The sequence below is a fragment of the Triturus cristatus genome, chromosome 7, assembly GCF_964204655.1.
Source record: "Triturus cristatus chromosome 7, aTriCri1.1, whole genome shotgun sequence".
NCBI lineage: Eukaryota > Metazoa > Chordata > Amphibia > Caudata > Salamandridae > Triturus > Triturus cristatus.
In genome coordinates, this window is record NC_140590.1 from 429,213,162 (window position 1) to 429,232,569 (window position 19,408).

At 46.9% G+C, this 19,408-nt stretch overlaps 1 protein-coding gene across 3 annotated transcripts in view; it reads left to right on the forward strand.

Annotated features, from left to right (window-relative positions):
- Positions 1–19,408, forward strand: part of LOC146809872 (myosin heavy chain, skeletal muscle-like) — an 880,636-nt gene that overhangs the window by 404,348 nt on the left and 456,880 nt on the right. The window lies entirely within an intron of this gene.

The window sequence follows — 19,408 nt, forward strand, 5'->3', positions numbered from 1 at the left end:
TCAGATCCATTTTATATGAATAACAAGCAAAAAAAGAAATATTGAAAAATTATGTTGCTTTATTTTTCACCATTCTGATTGAGGAATTTATCAATAATATTTGCTTCAATTTGATTATTCAAAAATGCAGGTTAAATATCGTTCAATAGTCTTGATGATAATTACGACAGATGTTAATGCACTTTGAATTATGCAACATGTAAAACAACATGAGCACTCTCGAAAAATGGCAAATTTGTGAGTTCGTGGGTGTCAAACTTGAGGTGTAAGGTTGATATACATTTTTTTTGTTTAGGACTGTCTGACATGTTTGTAGAAAGAGAGTAAAGGGTTACAAAATAAACAGATTCCTGCAAGTGGTTCATTAAAAAGATTCTCCTAGAGACACAGAAATGTGGAGTTGTGATATATTCCTCTGTGATGTCCCTGCTACTACGCTGTAATTTTACAGAGAGCTGTGCTACATTGACTGTCATGACTTCAACAAAAATAGCATACAAGCTACTCTTCTGACAAGCAATATCTTGGAATAAATCACAGTTGTTGGAATTGGCCCTTTTTGCAGGGTCATCCCTGAACTTTTTGCCTTCCTCCTAGTCTTTCTCCTGACCTGGTGTTGGTGGTTTTAGGACTCTGAGCACTTTAGTACTGCTGTCCAGTGTAAAGTGTGTGTGCTCTCTGTTTTAAACATGGTAGGATCGATCTACACCTATTTGGCGTATTTAATTTATCTGTCAGTCCCCAGTAATGTGGTATCTCATATACCCAGGGCCAGTAAATTAAATTCTACTGGTGGGCTTGCACTGCTGCTTGCGCCACCCACCAAAGTAGCCTTTCAACCCTGTCTCAGGCCTTTGCCATTGCAGGGCCTGTGTGCACAGTGTGACTGCCGCTGTGACGTGGCGCCTAAAATATTTGCCATGTCTGTGATCCCACTTTTACTGCATGTCAGTCACCCCGAAGGTAGGCCCTAACTAGCCCTCTGGGCAGGGTGCATTGTAGGTGAAAGGTAGGACATGTACCTTAAGTGTGTGACAAGTCCTGAAAGTGACAAACAGCCATTTTGGTTTCTCACTGCTGTGAGGATGCCCTCTCATAGGAATACATTGGGGACTCCCTGATAAGTGTTTCAGTGGTAATTCTTGATATGAGAGGAACAGCGTGGTCAAATTTGGTATGTTTGGAATCGTAATATTAAATGCTGCGTAATGGTGTGCGCAGATTTATTATCACTATTTTAGAAATGCCCCTTTTAGAAGTTGGCAATCCTGTGTGCTATGTGTCTGGCTGCCTGATGTGTGACAGGGATTGTTGAGGTGTGTGGCTCCTGAGGGGCAGGTTGAGTCAGCACTAGGCTGAATGGGAAATCTGCATTTGGAGTAGTGGGAGGAGTAGTCCCCTGACCCTTAATAGGTCTGTGACTGCCTGGGTGAATGCTGGCTCTGCCCCCCTGTGGTGTGTAAGATGACCGAGCCCCCACCTGATAAAGGGGAGTAAAAGCACTGTAAACAGAGCCCTTCAGTACCACCCAGAACCAGTTGAGACTGGTTCCCCAAGCCCTGTGCCAGAGCAGAACAAAGAGAAATGCAATATAAATAGTGGGGATGTGACCCCATGTAAGGTGTGTTGTCTGGTGCTTACATGCGGCCAGCAGGCTGCCAGCCTACCAGGAGGAACCACCACTGGGGATGGACTGGCTGCCCTGCTAGGCAGCTGAGGGGTCTGTTTGCCTTGGAGCCCCAGCGTGCTGGCTTGCCTGTTGCTTTCTTTGCCCAGCTTTGCCCATCTACAAGCTCCAGGACGAGAGGAGCGTGTGTGCTCTGCAGCGCTGGGCTGCCAGAGCATCCCGAGGGTATCCTGGCATGGGGATTCCCCCACCCAGTCTTATGGTGCAGTGGGAGCCTACCCCGCATTTTAGGGGCTTTTAAACGAGGCAGGAGCCTAGCCTGCCTTCTGGGTCCTTCTGCAACAGAGTGGGAGCCCACCCCGCATTTTTGTGGTCCAGAGAAGAAGCGCAGCTAGCGAGAAAAGTCAGGCATCTTGCCTGGTTGTGGGCGGAACAGGTGCTGTACGCGACCAATCCAGAAGAAAGGCCGCCGGAAGACAGGCAGAGTTGGTGCCTGGTTGGAGGTGGGGCTCCCGTGGCCAAGGAGAGCCCTGCGTGTGCCTGATCTTGTGGTGTGGACCGGAGCCTCGCGGCCCCCAGCTGAAGTGTGGCGCGGGTCCCAGGCACTCAAGGAAGAGAGCGGAGAAGCCGCAGGACGACTTGGCCTGCACCCGCCCTAATTCCCAGAGTGGCTGAGGAAGAAGACGCAAGGCAGCAGTGAAGTGGCCGTTGAGAAGCCACACGCCAGCTTCTTGAGGCCTGACTCGCCGGAGTGATGGTGAGTCCGGCCATTGGGGAAGTCTTCCTACGCGTGAGAGACCGAGTGAGGTCTTCCCACCCTCGAGCGCTATCTGTTGGTAGCAGTGCCGGTCACTCAGCATTAAAGGCCTTATTTTCGCTGAGTAGGCAGCTAGGGGGGGCCAGTTTGGAGGCCTCATTTGAGAAGAGAGCATTTTGCGAGGGGAGCCCCTTGGAACGAGGGGCTCCCAAGGTACTTTTGGTGTCGGTCTTCCCAGCTGCACCGTGAGGTTGCGGGCAGCTGCAATGAGGGGGATCTTTGGTGATGATGAGGAAGGGGTGAGATGCACCCCCTGCCCCCTGTGCATTGTGCACATCTTCTCTGCTGCATTGGCTGCCGGAGGGCCGGTGGAAGGTCCAGTGATTATTGGCTCACTGTGCCACTGGAATCAAGTCATCCTGGCTGAAGAGGGGTGAAACCCCGAAACCGGTCATAGGATGCTTGTTTCCGGTCCAGGGAGGACCTGGCTTGGCAGTTCAGGCTGGACTGTTCCCATGAGGCACAGGGTCAAGACTGATTTGCATATGGCCAGGTCTAAACTGGGGTGGCATGGTGAGCAAAAGAATGATGGATTTAACCCAGATCTCTTGACTGGGGGTGAATGTTTTGATTTGTTCTGCATTCCGTCCATCAATTGTGTGTCTTTTGCACTAACTTTTGGGACAGAGGGCATTTGGGCCCCAGAGGAAAGCCAGTTGGCCTGGGGTCATATTTATGGTGTTGGCAGGGCGCAAGGCCCCAAGGTGATGCCTAATGCTTTTGCATAATGTGTTTATGCCAAATGTAATGCATAATGTGTTTGTGCCTATGGTGATGCATAATGTGTTTATGTTACTTGTGATAATGTTGAGTTTATTCTTTTACCAGTAGTTACTGGTGGTGTTATTACTTGTGCTTTCTAATGGTCCTGACCGTGGCCCGATTGGCCCGGTCATGTATATAATCCCCTGTGAATTACTACCTGGTGTCAGTTGGCACAGTGTATATTATGTGGTTATGATTCTAATGTTTTTATGATAATACAAAGGCTATTTTTTATATAAACTTGTGTAGAGTTCCTTTTGTGGTGTGCCTAGTGTGTCGCTGCTGTGTGTGTTGCGCAAACGCTTCACACATTGCCTCTGGGATAAGCCTGACTGCTCATGCCAAGCTACCAAGTGGGTGAGCAGGGGTTATCTTCTGCGTGTAACTCCCTTGCCCTGACTAGCGTGGTGGTTTCTGCCTGGCTTATGCGCATGCCCTAGCCAACCAGAAATCCCATTTCTAACAACAGTACTCCCCAAAACTTATTAACCATATCTCACATTACTCATGAATCGATTATGAAATAAATTTCCGGATTTGGATCGATGATCTGATCATTCTCTGATGTCAGATCCATACACATGAATCTTGCTTCTTTCCAAAAAAGCTTCCATTCCACAGAGAAGAGACTAGAAAATGTCGAAGATAGACTTAATAAATGCCTGGATTGTAGCCAGGACATGTAGCTTCACTTACATAAAATTACAGATTTGGAATATCACTCCTTTGAAAACCATATCCATTTTTACTGAGTACCAAAAAGGCAGAGGAAAAAAGACAGGAATTACTCAACTCCTGAGCTTACAATATTTTGAGCCGGTTGAATTCCAAAAGACTCATTGAATACAACCTCACAGTCAGTCTACCTCATGCCAACCTTGCTCTATATTTGCCTGCTCACTTGGACAATACTCACTAGTCCACAGAAAACTCGGCCGTTTCTTACCGGAGGGCCCCACTATACATGAGTCCACTGATTAGTCCTACAATACCAATAGAAATACATTCCTGGCTTTGTAACTTTGACTTAGACAGTAGGACATTACATGTGGCCTCCTAGCACCTGATACTATAACAATAGATGAGAAGTCCACGGAATAATATAAACCTGATGACCTAGAGGATTTTCTATACTCTGTCAATTCAAGGTTAGTATATATGGTGATGGTACAATTGTATCAAAGATGACCAGTTCAGTTTTTGCTGTAGTCCTCATGTAGAGCTGAACTTTGACATCAAAATGACTCAGAGGTGTTCTGAATATTGTGGTCTCTACTAGAATGTCGAACCTCTAATTAGAGGCACAGATAGATTTTGATCACTGCTGAAGAGTTTTGCCAGAATGAATGAGGCTTCTGAGGAGGCCATTGCAACTTCTCTAGATAATTTATATTATACCAATAATAGAGACAATCCTTATATGAACGTCCAATAACTTTTTTTTATTTCTAATTCATTTTTGTGTCTTTAAAGAGAAACAGTCCATAATTAATCCGGTGTTCTTCTGATTCAAATTCAGACAACAGTTTGGTTTCTTTTCTTGATCTTTTATTGTTCATTACATCAGATTCATTAAAACAACCAGAACAGCTAACACGTTTTGTTGCAAACTGGAACTTCTTCAAGGCAATTCCAAACAGATTGTTGAGTCTAACCTAGACTCAGTACAAGATAACCTCTAAAGTAAAATGTTTTACTTCAAATCCCTAGTGTTTTAAAAAGATTTCCATAGGAAGCACAGAATCATTGCCCAATATATTCTACATTAAATAAATTACTCTAATAGTTTCATCAGTGTGAACAGCATAATATGCAACTGTTGTCAGATCATATTACATCACACCAGGTGTCCAGCTGAATTGATTATAGCCTAGCATGACATCACCGCGACTGCAGTCACCTCCTACTCTCCTAAATTGCTAAGTAGCAATGGGAAGTGCTGTAAATGGTGCTGCCAGAACCTACTCCAACATCTCTGTGTCTCTACCATCGACAGATCGATGAATGCAAAAGAGTTGTGGCTGTACTGATCCTTCCTCACACACACTTCTCCTCCCTGCTGTCGCTGTAAGCAAATCAAAAAAGAAAAGTTCTCTGGGGCTATCTACCATTTCCTTCAAAAAGGTTCTCAAATTCTGTAGAGACTTAAATGGATAGTTGGAAAGGTATTGTGCATTTGGTTTCACATTGTCAGAACTACAGCTGAGATAAAAGGCAAAACCTATTGGCTTTGCGAGTGCTTGCTAGGAATAGGGAGTGAGGGTTACAGTAGTCTAGCCAGGTGTATTTGTGCATTTTAAGCGGCAGGGACAAACTGATGGAGTTGGAGGATGGTGGTTAAAGGGATGGCATATTAATAATATGGGCGGCAACACACCTTGATGATGTAATGCTCAGTAGGGCCAGGTACAAACAACATATGTTACTTGATAGGAATCAACAAGGGGGTGTATGTTTCTTCAGCTGTCTGAGTAACGTATGCAATTTATGTATTTCCCTCTGTCATTATGTCAGCACTTGACAGTCCTTGGTGCAAAATATTTGTTACTAGTACCTGTACATGTACCATTTCATCTGTTTTTTGTTAATGTCAGGCCTGTTGTCTCAGAGCCACTTCAGAACACTGTTACAGCCGGTGTGGTCTGGCATTTGCTGGAGACTAATGAAATCAAATCTTGTGAATATTCTACTGGGGATTATCATTCAGAACTGCTGGAGATCCAAATGCTTGTCTAAATAGCGCTATCTTCTGGCTTTTCCCACAAGATTTGAGATGTCATAGGTGATGTCACTGACCATGTCATGAGTGATGTAATATTGTATTGTATTGTAATTGCCTTTGTGTAGCGCTTACTACCCCTGATGAGGCGTCAAAGCGCTTTTTCGGCGAGTAACACGCTACTCTGGGACCCATAGAGGATTAGTGTTGAATTAGTATAATGAAACATGCAAGTAACTTTTAAGTGGTGGATGGGTTAGTCACTTATTTGGTTTCGGGAGGATAGCAGAAGGATAGAAGAGGAAAAAAGGTTTGTATTTCAATAGCGCTTGTTACCCCTAATGGGGTGCTGAAGCACTCTAATCCAGAAACCCATAAAGGATTAGTGGTGAATTAGTATGGGGCAATATGAAAGTAATTTAAGTGGTGGATATTAGTCAGTTATTTGGAGTGAGAAGGCTAGTGGAGGGATAGAAGGGGAAGAAAGGTTTGCATTCATATAGCACCTGTTACCCCTGATGGGTGTTGAAGGGCTTTTCTGGCGAGTAGCACGCTACTCCGGAACCCATAAAGGATTAGTGTTGAAAATTAGTATAGTGAAATATGAAGTAATTTGAGTGGTGGATATGTTATTCAGTTATTTGGTTAGAGAAGGGGAGGTGGCGGGATAGAAAAGGGAAAGAGGTTTGTATTTATATAGCGCTTGCTACCCCTGATGGGTTTTTGAAGCGCTTTTTTGGCGAGTAGCACGCTTCTCTGGAACCCATAAGGATTAGTGTTGAATTAGTTTGGTGAAACATAAAATTAATTTGACTGGCGGATATGTTAGTCAGTTATTTGGATTGAGAAGGGTTGAGGGGGTAGAAAAGGGAAAAAGGTTTGCATTTATATAGCGATTGTAACCCTAATGGGGTGTTGAAACGCTTTATTGGCAAGTAGCACACTACTCTGGAACCCATAAAGGATTAGTGGTGAATTAGTATAGTGGAATATGTAATTTGAGAAGTGAACATGTTAGTCTGTTATTTTGAATGAAAATGATAGTGGAGGGATAGAAGAGTGAAGGATTTTCTTTTTTTTTTTATTTCTTTTTTTTACGTCAGAGCAGTATGAGGAGGCTTTGGGATGAGTAAAAAGAGTTTTTGGAGTAGAAGAGTCAGAGGGAAGAGTTTAGAAAGGTTTGTTTTGGGGAATCGGTATAGTACAAGAGGTGTCAGATGATGCAAGGAGGGGTAGAATAGGAGAGAGTCTAGAAAGGGTTAATTTGGGGATCATGCACTGGTATGGAGTTTGGGATAAATGAGAGAGTGGATGGAGAGAATATATTGATTGATGTATAGGGTGAGAGATAGGGTAGTGCATTGGAAAGAGTAGAAGAAAGAAGTTTGAGATAAGTCAGAAAGTTGGGCTAGAAGATATATTGAGAGGAGAATAGGCTGAGAAATAGGGTAGTGCACTGGAAATGCCAAATTAGAAGAAAGTGATGAATATATGGATCCATAAGTACATTGACAGTATATAGATGCATAAAGGTAAGTATATGTAGATTAAAGATACTGATAGAGGTACAGGATGAGAAATAGGGTAGTGCATTGGATATGCTTTTTCAGGAGAAAAGTAATAGACACACATCTAAGTACATGGAGGTACAGAGATGCACAATGGAAGCAAGTACATGTAGATTAAAGATAATTTTTTTTTTAACAACATAATTATTCTACATGTTTATACAAAGCAATACACAAAGATAGGTACATATCTATAGTGAAAATAGATGCTTATATACAGAGGGATATGCTGTACATTTCTGTTCGTGTATGGTGCTTATGTGGGGAAGAGCCAGTTCTTGAGTAGTTTTCTGAAGAAAAGGTGGTTATCAGTGGATCTTATGTTGGGGGTAAATTGTTCCATAGTTTGGTTGCTTGAACAGAGAAGGATGTGCCACCCATGGTTTTTTCTTGTATCTTGGGATTTTGAGGCGAGATGCCCCTTTAGAGAAGAGGTTCCTTTGTTGAATGTGTTTGATGATTTTATTCCTGATGAAGAGCAGTCCCATTCCATGTATTGCTTTGTGGGTGATACAAAGTAGCTTGAACATGGATCTTCTGGCAACCGGTAACCAATGCAGGGCTTTCAAGGCAAGTGAGATGTGGTCTCGTGGTTTGATATGCAAGAGTAGTCTGGTAGCCAAGTTCTGAATCCGTTGTAGTCTTTTCATGGTCGTTAAAGGTGATTCGTGGTAGAGGCTATTGGCGTAATCAAGTTTGGAAAGAACAAGGGAGATGGTAGCTTGGACTTTGTCTGAAAATCCCAAATGAGGGAAAATTAGTCGCAGCATTTTTATAGTGACAAAACTTGATCTTGCTAGTTTGTCCACTTAGGCATTCATCAACAGCTTGGAGTCCATGGTCATGCCGAGTTTTCTTAGTTCCTTCGATACTTTAGGCAGTGATCCCAGTTCATCAGGCCAGGCGGCAAGTGGGTCATAATGTTTCCAATCGCCACACATGAGTATTTCCGTTTTGGAAGCATTCAATTTGAGATGCTCCAAGTCATCCACAGATCCACGGCTCTGAGACAACTGAAAATTGGGGATTTTCCAATGTCTTTGGGGCATTCCAGTGTGGAAATTTAGCGTGCAAACTGAACATTATCTGCGCCATCTTGCCTCTCCCCAGCGCCACGCACAGCGAATGCACGGCCGCCATTTTAGGCACCCCACTCTCTCCCCGCTCACTCTCGATCGCCAGCGCTTTCCCCTGGCGCTGCGAGCATCCCCCCGCGCGCCGGCCACCCCCGCTCTCTCATACAGGCCATAAACCCTCTCTTTCTGTGCGACCCTGCTACGGAACCACATCCGACCGACATCCCATACATGGTCATGCCTCTCCTTTGATAACCCCCTTCCTCTGCGCCCCATTGTCCGAACTGGTCCCAGGCCATCACCTAGCCCTGCGGATGCAGTTTATTGCCCCTACTGTAAGGGAAACACCCCGCATCAAAGGGATTACAGTAGATCAAAGCCCCTACCCCCTGAGACCCGGCCGGTTGCACACACCCCCCGGGAATTAGTGGAATTCCCTGATGCGCGATAGCCATCTCCCACTGCGGGTAGGGTGGGAACCTCTACTGTAACTATGTGTGGGATCGGATCTGAGCCGGGGCTTCAGGGGATGTTCTTTCATGCATCAAGAGAATCTCAAGAATGTACTATGTGTAATAAAGCAATAAACCGGTGTATAAGAGACCAGGTCTCAGAGATGCGGTTAGAGCACCTCGTGACGATACCTTGCTGTCTGATCTGATGTGTTCTGCTCCGACGGAATAAAACTTTGTTTCCTGCCTTCCAGTCTCCGGCGCCTGCCTCTTTCATTGGTAAATTATCGAGTGGTATGAGAGGCGATTACCGCCGGGCAAATACTTGAAAGGTTATCGACTGAAACTGCTGCTACCATTTAACACCAGTTGAAAGAGTATTTGTGTTTCAGCTGCATAGTTATAGCACGTGAGGTGCAATTGATTGATCAAATCCGGTAATGACTTCATGTAGATGTTGAAAAGCATCGGCGAGATGATAGAGCCTTGAGGGACCCCTGCTTTTTTGGAGTATGCTTTGGACGAGAAAGGTGGGGTATGGATGCCATTAGTTCTGTTTCGAAAGTGGGACGCGATCCAGTCTAGAGCAATTCCCTCTATGTTGGCGTCATAGAGTCTTTGTTTCAGAGTGTCATGGTCAACCGTGTCAATGGCAGCCGAGAGATCCAAGAGGAGTAGCGCAGCAACCCCGTTGCGGTCTTCTGTATTCTTCTTAATATGTGAGATCATAAGTACTGCATTGCGGGGTGTAAGTTATAGTTAGCGCAGGTAACCATAACTGCTGTATTTCTGTGGTTTTGTAAGAGTGAAATCTGAGCCTAACTATAACGTCCCTGTAACAGTTTTTTTCAGTGAATTTCAAGTTTAAAAAAAAAAAATCTATTTCCTAACTATAATGCCCATGTAAACTTTGGTTGTTTCAGTGGATTTCTAAGGTTTAAAAAAAAATCTATCTCCTAACGTTAAAGTCTCTGTAACTTTTAATTTTTTTAGGGAACTTCAAAGGTTTTTCAAGTTGCATTTTAAAAATATTATATCCTTCAAATGGTAACTTTTTGGTTAATTTGTAGGGTTTATTTTTAATACTATGGGGCCGATTCCGATTCCGGCCGCAAAATGAACCGACCGACACGGACCCAGACAGAATATCGACCGACACGGACCAGCGCCATACGACCCGTGCAGTACAATGCAACGCGAGTGAATTACAACCAACACGTACGGAATACAAGCCGTACTACCGAGCCAGAGGGAAAATAGTGATCCGACCAGAAAACCGACGCGATTTTCACCGACCAACACGAACCCGGAATGAACCCGACCGACCCGTACCCGCGCAGTACGATGCAAAGCGTGTAAAACCAGACCGACTCGCACGGAGACCAAGCCGCACTACCGGCACACAAGGACAACCCGGCACACAAGCAATAGAGACCTCCGCGAACGACGCGTACCAAACACAGAAGACAGGCAGCGTGAACGAGGCGGAGTAGCCCACACGAGACAACAGCAGCGTCCGTTTCCATCACATGAACGTCTCCTTCATGCCTACAAAACCCAAAGGAAAAAACACAAAAAAAGGACCAAACAAGCAATGACTAAGCCAATAAATACCCCCCAAAAAAACATTGAACAAATACACACCCACAACTCCAACTATATTAAGGACTACAATCACTACCATCATCCCTTGCAAACAGGAGACACAGCCAGCAGCAAACACCAGTACACAGCAACCACAGACGCACTCACAACTCACCCATCACACAACTCACACACCATCAGCACCTCATACAAAAGCACACACACATACACACAGCAAAACCAACACCAAACTAACATCACTTGCACCCTCACACACACATCCCCCACCACCACCCCCCATCACCATGCCTCCAAAGAAGAATCCAAAGTTCACAGATAGTGAGTTAGAAGTGCTGGTAGACGAGATCATCAGAGTTGAGCCACATTTGTTTGGTACATTGGTTCAAAGGACCCCCATCTCACAGAAAACCAAGATGTGGGCGAGGATTGTGGACAAGGTGAATGCACAAGCACCAACGTTGCGCACAAAGGACGATATCCAGAACCGGTGGTATGACGTGCGCAGGAGGGTCAAGAAACTCATCGAGAAAGATCACGCCCTGAGTCAGCGCACCAGCGGTGGCCCTCCTGCCAAACCAGTCTACTTCAGGATCTGGGAGGAGAAGGTGCGGGACATCCTACCACCAGAGAGCATCCATGGCATAACAGACATCCCAGAGCCTGGTGAGTACACAAACAACATAACCAAGATTGTGTGGCAAGGGGACAGTGAAACCATGCACCGCATGCAAAGCTACACTAACCAATAGATAATCAACCCAAGATGTGTATGCCAGTCACACAAACACAATACCTGGCATCTCATAGTGACTGGGGACTGTGTCATGACATGCACCAACCTACAAACAAATAGAGCAAGCCAGTGGCACTAAGCCAAATACACCCAGCCAGACAGTTTGCCACCACAAACACACCACCTCACAGTGCAGCTGACTGTCAGGAAGGAATAGTGGGGATGCAGGTGAAGTGAGTGTAGACAAAAGCATGATGAGGCCTGTAGTCACAGATAATGCCCCCCTTCCTGATTGGCCCATCAAGACCCCTCTGAAACATGCCCACATCACAGGGAGTGGAAAATGACTGACAAGATGGCTGACACTGGGTCCTGCTGTGGGGAGCACAAGGCCCTGCTAGGGCTTGTGTGCAAATCAGAAGCAGGACACCACTGACTGACATCCTGAAAGACAACTTGCACGTTTCATGATGGGAAGGAGGACTGACAACCCTGACCATACTACTCAGCATGGGGAGACACCCCCCAACACAAACTCCACACAACTCACAGGGTACAATGCATTGACACACACCTCATTGAAATATCAGCAAAAGATACCCCATACTGGGTGCTGCTGTGTGAAGCACAGGGGCTCACTTGGGACTTGTAGCAAAACAAACACCAGGATTTCACAGCCATCTTGCCATTGATGTCACACCCCCTCACAGGGAAGCAGAGTCAAGAGGGAGGAAGCATGGGCATGCTGGGAAGAGGGGTGTAGCCAAGACTATAATGGGACTCGCAGTCACAGACAACCTACACCCACCCACATGGCCCTGCAAGATTAACCTGAACCATACTCGCCCCACAGGGAGTGGGAAGGGACTGACAAGATTTCTGACACTGGGCTCTGTTGTGGGGAGCACAAGGCCATGCTGGGACTGGTAGTCAAACACACACCAGGATTTCACAGTCAGCCATCTTGCCATTGATGTCACACTACCTCACAGGGAAGCAGAGTCAAGAGGGAGGAAGCATGGGCATGCTGGGAAGGGGGTGTAGCCATGAGTATGATGGGACTCGCAGTCACAGATAACCAACACCCACCCAAATGGCCCTGCAAGATCAACCTGAACCATACTCGCCCCACAGGGAGTGGGAAGAGACTGACAAGATGTCTGGAACTGGGCTCTGTTGTGGGGAGCACAAGGCATTGCTGGCGAATGGCCAACAACAAGATCAAACTCTGTCTGTGACAAGCTGGGAAAAATCAGTGTACAGGCTGTTTGAAAAGTAGAAAATGTCATGTTTGTGAACCAACGATGCATATAGAAACATAAATCACATTGTGTGTCTCTTCCAAACACAGGTCGTGCTGGATACCCAGCGCCAAATAACGAGGATACACAGTCCCAGACTCTGGTGGACACTGAGCTCTCTGGTCTGACTCTCTCACTGTCCTCTTCGGATGACGACGACCAACCTGGCCCCTTCAGTGTGAGCCATCATGCAGCACCGGCAGCAGCAACATCTGCCCCCCCTGTACCCACGCCTCCAGCATCTGGACACCAACAGGGCACCCCCTCCAACACAGACAGACCAAGGACAATCAACACCCACAGCACAGGGACACAGGACCCCCCAGAAGCAACAGCAAACACCACCAGCAACACCACCCAAGGGGTCCCAGTGTCACCTGTGCGTTCCGCCGCTGGTCCTGCCCGTGTGGAGAGGGGTGCTGGGAGGGGTGGGAGGCACAGGGCACGCCTTGTGTCTGGACTGCATGATGACCCCCAACTGGCACGCATCTTAAATGCGTACCAGGATAGCACCGGAGGATTTGGCCAGGTAGTGGGGATCATCAAGGACATGCAACAGGAGCAGGTCGCTCACCATGCCCGCATGGAGGCAAAGTGGGATGCCCTTACTGTGGTGCATTGGGACATACTACAATGCCAGATGAACACCAACCTGTCCACACCCCCCTGTGTGCCCACAACATCTGTCGCAACACCATCTGCCAGCGCCACAGGGAGGGAGGAGGACTCTGGCGGAGAGTCCCCTGCACAGCAGAGGCCTGCACATGAGGATCCCCCACCACCCCCCCGGAAGAAGAGGGGTTGTCCGAAGAAGGACATGTGAGAGGCAGATGTCCCAGCACATTCCCCAGGGCCTCCAAACCTGTTCTGGACAATGTTCTTTGTGCGCAACCCGTTCACCTTGTCCAATCGCACACAACTCGCCCACAATACATGGAGGGTTCATGTTGGGCCAATGTAGCAGACGACTGTGGACTTTACTCTGGACATTTCATCTACCAGCACTTCCAACTCCAATGTGAACTTTGGATTCCCAAACCACTGTACAGCACCCACCAACCTGTGCACTTTACTCACACATGTTTGTAAATAAACTCACCAGTACACCATACTTGCCTCTGTTGTGATTCCAACTTGTCATGTTCAGGGCGAAGTCGATCTGCTACACAACACAGTGCATGCCAAATACTGCAACAATGTGACCAACGTAAGGTGAGTCATGGGGATGTGACACATGTGTGGGAGACACACTACTATGGCAACACAAAACATACTCACCATGGCCATGTTACTCATCCCACACAATGATGTTGACCTGAAACACTTTGGCAAGCACAGACACAACACCAAGCACAGTGAGTGGCAACAAGTCCACAGGTGAGGTAAGCAGTTGTCACTCAGATGTGGGAAGATAGACAACGCACATAACAAAGCGTAGCACAGGTTCATTACACATCAGCAACACGTTTATTCCACACTAGTTGCACGGTAATTCTGTGTAACAGTGGACACACGCTCACAATGTGTTGGAGAATGGAAGTCCAGGGATGTGTGGTACATCAGTGGCAGGGGTGATGGGCAACATAAGCCCTATGGCTGGGGGTGGCAGGGGTGATGGGCAACAGGTCCCCTGTGAGTGGGGGTGTCAGGGGTGATGGGCAACATAAGCCCTGTGAGTGGGGGTGGCAGGGGTGATGGGCAACATAGTCCCTATGGGTGGGGGTGGCAGTAGTGATGGGCAACAGGTTCCCTGTGAGTGGGGGTGGCAGGGGTGATGGGCAACATAGTCCCTATGGGTGGGGGTGGCAGTAGTGATGGGCTACAGGTCCCCTGTGAGTGGGGGTGGCAGGGGTGATGGGCAACAGGTCCCCTGTGAGTGGCGGTGGCAGGGGTGATGGGCAACATAAGCCCTGTGAGTGGGGGTGGCAGGGGTGATGGGCAACATAAGCCCTGTGAGTGGGAGTGGCAGGGGTGATGGGCAACATAGTCTCTATGGGTGGGGGTGGCAGTAGTGATGGGCAACAGGTCCCCTGTGAGTGGGGGTGGCAGGGGTGATGGGCAACAGGTCCCCTGTGAGTGGGGTGGCAGGGGTGATGGGCAACAGGTCCCCTGTGAGTGGGGGTGGCAGGTGTGATGGGCAACATAAGCCCTGTGAGTGGGGTTGGCAGTAGAGATGGGCAACAGGCCACCTATGGGTGGGGGTGTTAGTGGTGCTGGCCATGCAACCCCTATGGTGGGCTGTTGTTAGTGGCCAGGATGTGTATCCCCTGTGTGTGTGTGCTATTTTGCGGGTACGTGTTGTTTGTTTATGTGGTAGGTGTCTGACTTACCGCCTGCGCCGTCGGCGTCAGTTCCTGAGCCGGTCATAGATGTAGCGTACTGGTATGACCTGCGCGATGGGATTCATGATGTGTTCGTGTCGTACACGCTGCTTGTTGCTCCGTCTCGTACCCGCTGCAAGCTGGTCCTTGTCGTAGCTGTGTATTGATTTGTGGCACGAATCATAGCTGATATGCTTGTTTTCTGTATGCTGTGACGTGCCGTACGTGACGACCAGTCCGGCGCGTAGGAAGTACTCATCGTACTTGTCATGCCGGAAACTGCTATGGATACTGCTTCTGGATCCTCTTTAGGAGTTACGGCTCGGACGGAGAATGGGTCTTGATTCACAGCCTACGTGTCGGTCGTGTTTTTGGCAGTTATGCGCATCGTACTTACTCTACAGGACGGACCGGCTCCGGGTACGTGTCGGTCACAGGGTAAGGCTACAGACAGCTGTCCGACCGGCCATTGGAATCGGCCCCAATATGTATTACAATGGATCTTTTTTATTAATTAAGTTTTTGTTATACTGTAGAGATTCTTTTTATACAAATTAACTTTTTATAAGTTTTAAAATATGAAAATCGCATATGTACTTAATGTAAAGTAAATTACGTTTTTTCAATATAGTTACACAAATTCAATTTGACTTTTTAAAAAGTTTTCAGGTACTGCAGTACCTTTGTGGGTCTGGAAATATAGATGGGCTGCTACTCTTGGTTTTTACTCCCAATCATGTGATTGGAAGGAATCGATGAGTCTGAATCTGTGGATTCAACAAAAATTATAAACAAATTATGTACACCCCTCCATTGTCATTTATAACATCAGTGTGAACATATTTACACCTTGTATCTAATTTTCAAAAAATATATCCATTTTACCAGTTTTGCGAATCTGCTAATATATGCGCCAGATTCGCAAATTCTCTTGAAAACACACCCAAACCTTGCCTCCTGATTGGATACATTAAGACCCCATGTGGAAAACCACACCAAAATCAGTTACTTTTCCAGTGAAGTCTCTAGAAACAGGATTGGGAACCAACAGTGCAGTGCTTTTAGACAATAGCTGAAGCTACATCGTCCGTCCAAGATGGGCATCCTCAACTTGTTGAGGATGAAGAAGAAGACACACCACCTTGCAGAAAAGAAAGTGATGTGTGTAAGCACCTTATTGTACCTTCTGGGGAAAATAAGGTAAAAGCAAAATATGCCAAGTGCACAATTTGTGGCAAGCAGTTATCCAGAGGCACTTCAAAGAAGTATTCGAATAGGACAAGTTCTATGTGGAAGCACCTACAAACAATTAATGGGAAGGTCAACAACCAGATGATGCAAGAGAAAGTAGGTGCAACAGGACAGTCAACCTCTGTAGCAGCCTTAGGAGAGCCATCTTCAACTGCTGGTATTACAATACCAGCTGCCTGCAAGGAACTGAGTGACATGCTTATTCACTGCACAAAATGCTACATGCTTGTTTCTGTAAAAATGCCTTCTGTGGGTACATTGTTGGATACAGTGAAGAAGCATCGATGTTAGTTTTTTTTTCTTCCAGTGACTACATAATATTTGCTGAAGAGGGAAGCCAATTGCTTCTTTGCACTTCAGATTCCTTACCCTTTTGACTACTCTGTTCACTTTCTGTTAAATAAAAAAAATCAAAATAATTTAACATTTGTTGAAAACCCTTGTGCAAAATAAAGTTTTTTGATAGCACCACAATCTATGCAAACAAAGAGCTAACTCTGTGTTTTTACTGTGTCAGTGACTGTATTGTGCGAGAGTGGGTGTGTCAGTGGGTGCATGAGTGTATGCCTGGGTGTGTAAGTGAATGCACTAGTGAGTGCCAGGGTGTGTTAGCATATGCATCAATGTGAGCTTGAATATGTCACTGTATGCAACAGTGTGTGCCTGTGTGTCCTAATGGATGCATTACTTTTTGGCAGGGTGTGTCAGTGTCTGCATTGCTGTATACCGAGGTGTGTGAGTGTCTGCATTAGTAAGTCCTTGGGTGTGTCAGTATGTGCATCATTGTGTGTCTGGATGTGTTATTGGGTGCATTACTGATTAGCTGGGTGTGTCAGTGTCTGCATTGCTGTATGGCTAGGTGTGTCAGTGTCTGAATTAGAAAGTCGCTAGCTGTATCAGTTTGTGCATCTGTGTGTGCCTTCATGTGTTATTTGATGCATTAGTATTTGGTTGGCTGTGTTATGTTCTGCATTTCTGTATGGCTGGGTGTGTCAGTGTCTGCATTGGTAAGTCTGTGGGTACCTCAATGTGTGTGTTTGTGTGTGCCTGGGTATCTTATTATTAAAGGCAGGTGGAGCTGGCATGGTGCCTCTTCTCGAAGTTCCACAGGGTTTGAAAAAACTCTGTGGAACTCCTCTCCGCTCCCTCCCCCCTCACAAATTATTTAAAAATTTAAAAAGAAGGCACTTACCAGCGTGGCTGCCTCCTCTTCTGCCTGGCCACTCTCCTTCCTGCTCTTCGCCGCCCTTCTTCTATGAAAAGACCCTATGTTGTCTGTCTTGCGCATGCGCACATGCGCAAGACATACAACATAGGGCGGCGTGGAGCAGGAAGGGGAGCGGCCAGGCAGAGGAGGAGGCAGCCATGCAGGTAAGTGCCTTCTTTTTTAATTTATAAGTAATTTGGGAGGGTGGAGGGGCTGGCTAACTCCGCTCCGCCACAGAAGGGAATTTTGCTAAACTTCGCGTTGCAAGAGAGCACGGAGTAGGTAAAAATCTGCAAACTCCGCTGGCGGAGAGGAATTACCCACCGGGGTTACTTATGAATGCATTGGTGTTTGGCTGTCTGCCTTATGGGTCTATTATAATGGCGGGCGGATCGCCACCGCCCGTATGGCGGTGTCGATCCACAAACCATTATACTCCGCCTGCATGCAATTTACCCCCACCCGATTATGTTGGCGGGGGTACCGTGGCAGATGGGAAGACCGTCTGCCGCTTTTCCGCCCGGTCGACCCATCGACCGGACAGAAAAGGTTTGAATATGGTGGCGGTGTCTGTTAGACACCGCGATCCATATTACAATGCATGTGTGGGAAAGCCTTTCCGTGGCGGCAAAGCATGCGGATTTTGGGTGGGCACATGGGGGTACCTATGGTACCCCCCTGTATTGGCATGGACAAAGTGGCAGGCACCGCACAGTGCCAGTCACCTTGTGCATGCCAATGTACGACGTGCATTCCGAGCATTGTGGCGGGCAGTGCTGTGAGCACCGCCCCCCACAATGCTGGGAATAGAGGATGCCGCGGTGGCATCCTAATTGCCGGAGCTGGGCCGGTCCCAGCACCGCTCGCCATCCTAATAGGCCCCTAAGTGTCTACATTGCTGTATGACTGGGTGTGTCAATGTCTGCATTGGTAAGTCTATGGTTGTGTCAGTGTGTGCCCGGGTGTCTTATTGGAAGCATTACTGTTTAGCTGGATGTGTCAGTGTCTGCATTGCTGTATGTCTGGGTATTTCAGTGTCTGCATTGGTAAGTGTCTGGGTGTATCAGTGTGTGCGGCAGTGTGTGCTTCTGTGTGTTACTGGATGCATTGGTGTTTGGATAGCTGTAAAAGTGTCTGTATTCCTCTATGCCTGGGTGTGTTAGTGTCTTGTAAGTCTCTGGGTGTCTCACTGTGTGCATCAGCGCGTGCCTGGGTGTCTTCTTGAATGCATTCCTATTTGGATGGCTGTGCCAGTGTCTGCATTGCTGTATGCCTGGGTTTGTCAGTGTCTGTGTGTCAGTGTCTGCATTGGTAAGTCGCAGTATGTGCGTCAGTGTGTGCCTCAGTGTGTTATTCGATGCATTAGTTTTTGGCTGGCTGTGTCAGTGTCTGCATTCCTGTATGGCTGGGTCTGTCAGTATCTGCATGGGTAAATCTCTGCATGTATCAGTGTGTGCCTAAGTGTAATATTGGTTTTAAGGTTCTGTGAGTGGGTGTGTGAGTGGCTGTATGGGTGTGAGTGGTGGTTGTGTGGGTGTGTGAGTGTGCTGGTCTGTGTGTGTGAGTAGGTGTGTGGAGGATATATTATTCTTTTTTTTTAAATTGGAGTCTGGATTAACAGATCTGCCTGAATCCACCTAAATCCGCAAGTAACCGAGCAGATCCATGGATTCTCGCTTGGAAAAAAAAAGTTTTGGGGCAATTTCTTGCCCACGAGGAGTCATTCACAGACCCCTCCATTAGTCCTATGGATTCAGGGTACTTCCACCCTAACCCCTTCAATCACTTTTAAATGTAGTTTTCCCCACTAAGAACCGATTCTCGGTGAACAAAATGTCGGCTGCAACTTTTCTCTCAGGTTGCGGCCAGCCAATCACAGCATTGCTGTTGGCGTGTGGATCTGCAAATCCGTAGAGGATCTGAGGAGGAAACGTGTCCCTAGATATACAAATCTGTTTTCCAGTTA